This window comes from Bison bison, unplaced genomic scaffold, assembly GCF_000754665.1.
Source record: "Bison bison bison isolate TAMUID 2011002044 unplaced genomic scaffold, Bison_UMD1.0 scf7180017864068, whole genome shotgun sequence".
NCBI classification, from domain to species: Eukaryota; Metazoa; Chordata; class Mammalia; order Artiodactyla; family Bovidae; genus Bison; species Bison bison.
The window spans coordinates 2,586,644-2,596,328 of record NW_011494640.1 but is presented as its reverse complement, the minus strand read 5'-3'; the positions used below and the strand labels follow the sequence as shown (position 1 = coordinate 2,596,328).

Genomic DNA, 9,685 nt, shown 5'->3' with positions numbered 1-9,685 from the left:
GAGGTAACAGGGAAGCCCGTACTGTACCTAGGGGTGGAAAGGCAGTATACAGAGGAACCTGAGGGTCTGAAGGGGAACCTGCACTTCCAGAGAGAGGAGACAGCTGCTGAGCGGTGGGTTTAGGGGGTGAGCTCCTCGACTAGCCTCTGGGCTCTCCTAGGAGACAGACCCAGCCCAGGGAGCCTGGGGAAGGCCTCCCAAGTATCCTTAGCAGTAAAGGGAATTGAATAATAGCTCCCTCACAGGGCAGAGGGTAGAACTATCAATACAGTAAATGCACTTACTCAAGTCGCTTTCCGCTGAGCTCTGCAAGAGCGCCATTTATTCCTCTCAGTTCAGTTCAGTCGCTCATTTCGTGTCCGACTCTTTGCGACCCCATGAATTGCAGCACGCCAGGCCTCCCTGTTCATCACCAACTCCCGGAGTTCACTCAAACTCACGTCCATCGAGTCGGTGATGCCATCATCCTCTGTTGTCCCCTTCTCCTCCTGCCCCCAATCCCTCCCAGCATCAGTCTTTTCCAATGAGTCAACCCTTCGCTTGAGGTGGCCAAAGTACTGGAGTTTCAGCTTTAGCATTCCTCTCAAGAACTGTATTATTTGGTTTCCATTTTAATGCTGATGAAGCAGGCTCAGAGAGGCTCAAGGCTACAGAGCGCCCGGAACGCGAGAATGAGCGGTCTGGATTAGACTCAGCCTGGCTCCTTCCCTTGAGTCCCACCGCCTCTCAGCACGCGAATGCGCCTTTTAAATCGGTAACAGCTGGTTACTGCTGGATCCGGTGCTGTTACTATTATTATGGTTTATTATTATCACTGTGATACCCGAAGAACCAACTTGATTCATCATCGCGGGCTCCACCTTCCCCGCCTCCCGCGCTCCCTCAGTCCCTGAAAACTCTAGGCCCAGGCGACCCCGCGCGGCCACGGTGGGAACAACAATCCCTGGGGCGAGGGGTCCTGGAGGGGGTGTCGGTGTGATGGCACCCCCTGGAGGCAGTGCTCGGTATTGCGCCAGAGTCCGACGGAAGAGTGCGGCGTCCTCTGCACCCTTCGTAGTGTGCAGACCGACAGTGGTCCTGGAGGGCTGGAAGGAAGGAGGAAAGAAAGGGAATAACACTTATCAAGCGACTCTGGTACACTGGGCAAGGTGCTGGGCATTTTCTCATTTAACCCCTCTATCAGTTCAGTCGCTCAGTCGTGTCTGATTCTTTGTGACCCCATGGACTGCAGCCCACGAGGCCTCCCTGTCCATCACCAACTCCCAGAGTTTACTCAAACTCATATCCATTGAGTCGGTGATGCCATCCAACCATCTCTTCCTCTGTGGTCCCCTTCTCCTCCTGCCTTCAATCTTTCCCAGCATCAGGGTATTTTCCAATGAGTCAGTTCTTTGCATCATGTGGCCAAAGTATTGGAGTTTCAGCTTCAGCATCAGTCCTTCCAATGAACACCCAGGACTGATCTCCTTTAGGATGGACTAGTTGGATCTCCTTGCAGTTCAAGGAACTCTCAAGAGTCTTCTCCAACACCACAGTTCAAAACCATCCGTTCTTTGGCGCTCAGCTTTCTTTATAGTCCAACTCTCACATCCATACATGGCTACTGGAAAAACCATAGCTTTGACTAGACGGACCTTAGTTGGCAAAGTAATGTCTCTGTATGCTTTTTAATATGCTGTCTAGGTTGGTCTTAACTTTTCTTCCAAGGAGTAAGTGTCTTTTAATTTCATGGCTGCAGCCACCATCAGCAGTGATTTTGGAACCCCCCCAAAATGAAGTCTCTCACTGTTTCTCCATCTATTTGCCATGAAGTGATGGGACCAGATGCCATGATCTTAGTTTTCTGAATGTTGAGTTTTAAGCCAACTTTTTCACTCTCCTCTTTCACTTGCATCAAGAGGCTCTTCAGTTCTTTGCTTTCTGCCATAAGCGTAGTGTCATCTGCATATCTGAGGTTATTGATATTTCTCCCAGCATTCTTGATTCCAGCTTCATCCAGCCCAGCATGGATGTACTCTGCATATAAGTTAAATAAGTAGGGTGACAATATACAGCCTTGACATACCCCTTTCCCTATTTGGAACCAGTCTGTTGTTCCATGTCCAGTTCTAACTGTTGCTTCCTGACCTGCATACAGATTTCTCAGGAGGCAGGTCAGGTGGTCTGGTATTTCCGTTTCTTGAAGAATTGTCCACAGTTTGTTGTGATCCACACAGTCAAAGGCTTTGGTGTAGTCAATTAAGCAGAAGTAGATGTTTTTCTGGAACTCTCTTGCTTTTTCGATGATCCAGCAGATGTTGGCAATTTGATCTCTGGTTCCTCTGCCTTTTCTAAAACCAGCTTCCAGTACATGTGGAAGTTCTCAGTTCACATACTGTCAAAGCCTGGCTTGGAGAATTTTGAGCATTACTTTACTAGTGTGTGAGATGAGTGCAATCGTGAGGTAGTTTGAGCAATCTTTGGCATTGCCTTTCTTTGGGATTGGAATGAAAATTGACTTTTTCCAGTCCTGTGACCACTGCTGAGTTTTCCAAATTTGCTGGCATATTGACTGCAGCACTTTCACAGCATCATCTTTTAGGATTTGAAATAACTCAACTGGAATTCCATCTCCTCCACCAGCTTTTTTCATAGTGCTGCTTCCTAAGGCCCACTTGACTTTGCATTACAGGATGTCTGGTTCTAGGTGAGCGATCACACCATCGTGATTATCTGGATCGTGAAGATCTTTTTTGTATAGTTCTGTATAGTTCTTCTGTATATTCTTGCTACCTCTTTTTAATATCTTCTGCTTCTGTTAGGTCCATACCGTTTCTGTCCTTTATTGTGCCCATTCTTGCATGAAATGGTCCTTTGATGCCTCTAATTTTCTTGAAGAGATCTCTAGTCTTTCCCATTCTATTGTTTTCCTCTATTTCTTTGCACTAATCACTGAGGAAGGCTTTATCTCTCCTTGCTATTCTTTGGAACTTTGCATTCAAATGGATATCTTTCCTTTTCTCCTTTGCCTTTCAATTCTCTTTTTTTCACAGCTATTTGTAAGGCCTCTTCAGACACCCATTTTCCTTTTTGCATTTCTTTTTTCTTGGGGATGGTTTTGATTCCTGTCTCCTGTACAATGTCACGAACCTTGAATCTTCGTCCATAGTTCTTCAGACACTACCAGATCTAATCCTTTGAATCTCTTTGTCCCTTCCACTGTATAATCGTAAGGGGTTTGATACCTTACCTGAATGGCCTAGTGGATTTCCCTACTTTCTTCAATTTAAATCTGAATTTGGCAATAAGGAGTTCCTGATCTGAGCCACAGTCAGCTCCCAGTCTTGTTTTTGCTGACTATATAGAGATTCTCCATCTTTGGATGCAAAGAATATAATCAATCTGATTTCAGTGTTGACCATCTGGTGATATCCATGTGTAGAGTCTTCTCTTGTGTTGTTGGAAGAGGGTGTTTGCTATGACCAGTGTGTTCTCTCGGCAAAACTCTATTAGGCTTTGGCCTGTTTCATTCTGTACTCCAAGGCCAAATTTGCCGTTACTCCAGGCAAATTTAACCCCTACTCAATCTCATTTCTCAGGAGTGGAACTGGAAGCTGAGGTTCTGGGAAGGCAGGTAACTCGCCAGCGATGAACTGGAATTGAACCCAAATCTGCCCAAGTGTGTAGCCATAGCAGCAGCCCGTATAGGGTAAGTCCGGGCAGGAAAAGGCCATCTGACCTTCAGTATAAGCCCCTGGAAATCAGGTATAATGATAGCAATGATAATAAAAAAAAATAATTCAGTCATTAGGAGAAGACTCTTGAGAGTCCCTTGTACTGCAAGGAGATCAAACCAGTCAATCCTAAAGGAAATCAACCCTGAATATTCATTGGAAAGATTGATGCGGAAGCTGAAGCTCCAATACTTTGGCCACCTGAAGCGAAGAACTGACTCTTTGGAAAAGACCCTGATACTGGGAAAGATTGAAGGAAGGAGGAGAGGGGGAGGACAGAGGATGAGATGGTCGGATGGCATCACCAACTCGATGGACATGAGTTTGAGCAAGCTTTTGGAGTTGGTGATGGACAGGGAAGCCTGGTGTGCTGCAGTCCATGGGGTCACAGAGTTGGACACGACTGAGAGTCCAACTGATACTGATTAGAGGGTCTCCATTTCCTGCCTTTGTGACTTTGGTCAACTAAACTGCTTAACCGCTCTGAGCCTCAGTTTTACATAAACATCAGCAAATGAGATTTTTACAGGTCTTATGCTCTAGGATTCTTCTGAGGATACATTGCACTAATGCAGACAAAATGCTTAGCTTAGGAATTCCCTGGCAGTCCAGTGGTTAGGATTACAAGCTTTTACTGCAGAGGCCCTGGGTTCAGTCCCTGGTGTGGGAACTGAGATTCCCTCAAACATCATGGAACTGGCAAAAAAAAAACACACACACACACACACCTTCGCACCTGGCATGTAACATGTGCTCAAGAAAATAGATAATACTATTTGTTCATATGGCCATTATTTATTCAAAGCCTAACAGCTAGGGATACAGTAAGGGAGAAATACATGTATTTTTCTTGTTTTAATGATTTCCTAGTCTTGTGTTCTTAGGCTGTAGCACATTGTCTGGCTTAATAAATGTTGAAATGAATGAATGAAATATTAAAAGAGTGAATGAAGGAATGGACATACTGCAGTCAGTCAGTCCTTAGTTGCAGTTTCAGGAAGAGTAAGAGGGAGAAAAAAATTTTTAAATAATTGTCGCTATTTCTTGAACATTTACACTGTCAGGTACTTGACTAAATGCTTGCTTTTTGTATTCTCAGTTCATCCTCACAGCAAACTCATGAGATCAAAAGTAACATCTGATTTTACAGAGAAGAAGAAAATAATCTCTGTGAGTTAAGAACGATTTTCCTAAGGTAACCCAATGAGTGAGCTCAGAGGCAGGTTTTGAGCATAATAAAGGACAGAATCCACATCCAGTTGTGGATGTGACTGGAGATGGAAGTTAAGTCCGATCCTGTAAAGAGCAATATTGCATAGGAACCTGGAATGTTAGGCCATGAATCAAGGCAAATTGGAAGTGGTCAAACAGGAGATGGCAAGAATGAACATCAACATTTTAGGAATCAGCGAACTAAAATGGAAGGGAATAGGTGAATTCAATTCAGATGACCATTATATCCACTACTATGGGCAAGAATCCCTTAGAAGAAACGGAATAGCCATCACAGTCAACAAAAGAATCTGAAATGCAGTACTTGGGTGCCATCTCAAAACGACAGAATGATCTCAGTTTATTTCCAAGGCAAACCATTCAGCATCACAGTAATCTATGTCCAACCATTAATGCTGAGGAAGCTGAACAGTTCTATGAAGACCTACAAGATCTTCTGGAACTAATACACAAAAAAGATGTCCTTTTCATCATAGAGGACTGGAAGGCAAAAGTAGGAAGTCAAGAAATACCTGGAGTAACAGGCAAGTTTGGCCTTGGAGTACAAAATGAAGCAGGGCAAAGGCTAATAGAGTTGTGCTAAGAGAACACACTGGTCATAGCAAACACCCTCTTCCAACAACACAAGAGATGACTCTACACATGGACATCACCAGATGGTCAACACCGAAATCAGATTGATTATATTCTTTGCAGCCAAAAATGGAGAAGTTGTATACAGTCAGCAAAAACAAGACCGGGAGTTGACTGTGGCTCATAAAATGAACTCCTTAATGCAAAATTCAGACTTTAATCGAAAGTAGGGAAAACCACTAGGCTATTCAGATATGACCTAATTCAAATCCCTTATGATTATACAGTGGAAGTGACAAATAGATTAAAAGGATTAGATCTGATAGAGAGAGTGCCTGAAGAACTACGGACAGAAGTTAATAACTTTGTACAAAAAGTGATGATCAAAACCGTCTTCAAGAAAAAGAAATGCAAAATGGTTGTCTGAGGAAGGCTTACAAATAGTAGGGAAAAGAAAAAAAGTGAAAGTCAAAGGAGAAAAGGAAAGATATGTCCATCTGAATGCAGTGTTCCAAAGAACAGCAAGGAGAGATAAGAAAGCCTTCCTCAGTGATCAGTGCAAAGAAATAGAGGAAAACAATAGAATGGGAAAGACTAGAGATCTCTTCAAGAAAATTAGAGGCATCAAAGGACCATTTCATGCAAGAATGGGCACAATAAAGGACAGAAACGGTATGGACCTAACAGAAGCAGAAGATATTAAGAAGAGGTAGCAAGAATACACAGAAGAACTGTACAAAAAAGCTCTTAATAACCTGGATAACCACAATGGTGTGATCACTCACCTAGAGCCAGACATCCTGGAATGCGAAGTTAAGTGAGCCTTAGGAAGCATCACTACAAACAAATCTAGTGGAGGTGATGGAATTCCAGTTGAGCTATTTCAAATCCTGAAAGATGATGCTGTGAAAGTGCTGCACTCAATATGCCAGCAAATTTGGAAAACTCAGCAGTGGTCACAGGACTGGAAAAGGTCAGTTTTCATTCTAATCCCAAAGAAAGGCAATGCCAAAGAATGTTCAAACTACCACACAATTCTACTCATCTCACACGCTAGCGAAGTGTTGGTCAAAATTCTCCAAACTAGGCTTCAACAGTACGTGAACTGAGAACTTCCAGTACAAGCCGGGTTTAGAAAAGGCAGAGGAACCAGAGGTCAAATTTCCAATATCCACTGGATGATAGAAGAAGCAAATGTGTATTAGCCACTCAGTCATGTTCAACTCTTTGCGATCCCATGGACTGTAGCCCATCAGGCTCCTTTGTCGATGGAATTCTCCAGGCAAGAATACTAGAGTGGGTAGCCATGTCCATCTCCAGGGGATCTTCCCAACCCAGTGATTGAACCAGCGTCTCCTGCATTGCAGGCAGATTCCTTACTGTCTGGGTCACCAGGGATGCCTGAAAAAGCAAGGGAATTCCAGAAAAACATCTACTTCTGCTTCATTGACTGCGCTAAAGCCTTGTGTGGATCCCAACAAACAGTGGAGTATTCTTTTTTTTTTGAAATGGAGTATTCTTAAAGAGATGGAAATACCAGACCACCTTACCTGTTTCTTGATAAACTGTATGCAGACCAACAAGCAACAGTTAGAACCAGACATGGAACAATGGACTGGTTCCAAATTGGGAAAGGAGTACATCAAGGCTGTATACTATCACCCTCCTTATTTAACTTCTGTGCAGAGTACATCATGCAAAATGCCAAGCTGGATGAAGCACAAGCTGGAATCAAGATTTCTGGGAGAAATACCAATAACCTCAGATATGCAGATGACACCACCCTAATGGCAGAAAACTAAGAGAAACTAAAGAGCCTCTTGATGAAGGTGAAAGAGGAGAGTGAAACAGCTGGCTTAGAACTCAACATTCAAAAAACTAAGATCACAGCATCTGGTCCCATCACTTCATGGCAAATAGATGGGGAAAAAATGAAAACAGTGACAGATTTCATTTTCTTGGGCTCCAAAATCACTGTGGACAATGACTGGAGCCATGAGATTAAAAGATGCTTGCTCCTTGGAAGAAAAGCTATGACAAACCAAGACTGCATATTAAAAAGCAGAGACCTCACTTTGCTGACAAAGGTCCATAGAGTCAAAGCTATGGGTTTTCCAGTAGTCATGTATGGATGTGAGAGTTGGACTATAAAGAAAGCTAAGTGCTAAAAAATTGATGCTTTTGTACTGTGGTGTTGGAGAAGACTCTTGAGAGTCCCTTGAACTGCAAGGAGATCAAACCAGTCCATCCTAAAGGAAATCAGTCCTGAATATTCATTGGAAGGACTGATGCTAAAGCTCAAGCTCCAATACTTTGGCCACCTGATGTGAAGAACTGACTCATTGGGAAAGACCCCGATGCTGGGAAAGATTGAAGGCAGGAGGAGAAGAGGATGACAAAGGATGAGATGGTTGGATGGCATCACTGACTCGATGGACATGAATTTGAGCAAACTCCAGGAGTTGGTGATGGACAGGGAAGCCTGGCATGCTGCAGTCCAAGAGTCTCAAGAGTTGGACACAACCGAGTGACTGAACAACAACAGGTTTTAGGCTCGGGTCTGCTGCCTCCAAAGCTTGGGTTTGTACCTGGCTCCCGTGAAACAGTGGGCTGGAGGGACCTACTAGGGCATCTCTAACCATCCTCCTCCCAGGTCTAGTTGGCTTGCTGGAGCTCTTGGCATATCGAAACTCAGCACCAGTAATAATGGGAAATGTACTACTTTGAGCTTCCAAGAAGCAAATTCACTTCCAGTCACTCCTGTGCCGAGCCTCATGTTTACTTTTCACAATCCTGCAAAGAGGGTATTGGTCGCCTATTTCACTGACAGGGAATTGAGGTTCAGGCTTGCCTTCTGGGGTGGAGACTGCTGCCAACACGCCCCTCCCTGCTGCCTCTCCCCAGAGCCTCTCTTCCCATCTCATCCCTCTGCCAGTCACCCCCCCCCACACACACTTTTGGCCTCTCCCTGACCCATTCTCCTAAGCCCAGTCAGATGAGTTAAGATGGACCTTTTGGATTGGGACTTTGCTCAGAGTGGTGGCCAGGACGTCACTGTTCACCTAGGATGGGATTCTAATCAGTTCACAGCTTTTTTTTTTTTCTGAGTAGAAAATGGTTTGTTTTTTTAAATCTTTTTAGAATTGAGATATAGTTGATGTACAATATCATGTAAGTTACTAGTGTACAACCTATCGATTCAGTTTTAAAGCTTACACTTCTTTTATAGTTATTCTAATATGCTGGCTATATTCCCTGTGTTGTACAATATATCCTTGTAGCTCATTTATTTTATACATAGCAGTTTGTATCTCTGAATCCCCTACACCCATCTCTTGCCTCGCCCCCATTCCTTCTTTCCACTGACATTATTCTGTTCTCTGCCCCTGTGAGTTTCTTTCCATTTTGTTACAGTAACTGTGCTGTGTGCTATGCTTAGTTGCTCAGTCGTGTCCCACTCTTTGCGACCCCATGGACCGTAGCTCGCCAGGCTCCTCTGTCCTTTGGGATTCTCCAGGTAAGAATACTGGAGGAGGTTGCCATACCCTCCTCCAGGTTATAGTCACCAGTTTGTTTTAATTTTTAGATTCCACACATAGTATCGTATATATCATATGTCTTCAGGCTTCCCTGGTGGCTCAGTGGTGAAAAATCCACTTGCAATGCAGGAAACGAAACGTGGATTTGATTCCTAAGTGGGGAAAATCCCCTGGAGAAGGAAATGGCAACCCACTCCAGCGTTCTTGTCTGGGAAATCCCATGGACAGAGGAGCCTAGCGGGCTACAGTCCATGTGTTTGCAAGAGTCAGACACGACTTAGCGACTAAATCACCACCACCACCATATGTCTATCTGTCTAATTATTTCACTTACCCTAATGCCCTCCAAGTCCATCCATGTTGTTGCAAATGACAGAATTTAATTCTTTTTTGTGGATGAGTAGTATCCCATTGTATGTGTGTGTGTGTGTGTGTTAGTCACTCAGTCGTGTCTGACTCTTTGCAATCCCATGGACTATAGCCAACCAGGCTCCTTTGTCCATGGAATTCTCCAGTCAAGAATACTGGAGTGGGTAACCATGCCACTCCAATGAGGAGTTCTCCAGGGGATCTTTCCAACCCAGGGATCAAACCCAGGTCTCCCACATTGCAGGCAGATTCTTTACC

General features: G+C 44.1%; 1 pseudogene; it reads right to left on the bottom strand.

Moving 5' to 3' along the window:
* Positions 1-746: 746 nt before the first annotated feature.
* The window catches only part of LOC104986484, a 14,785-nt pseudogene continuing 5,846 nt past the window's right edge, over positions 747-9,685 (bottom strand).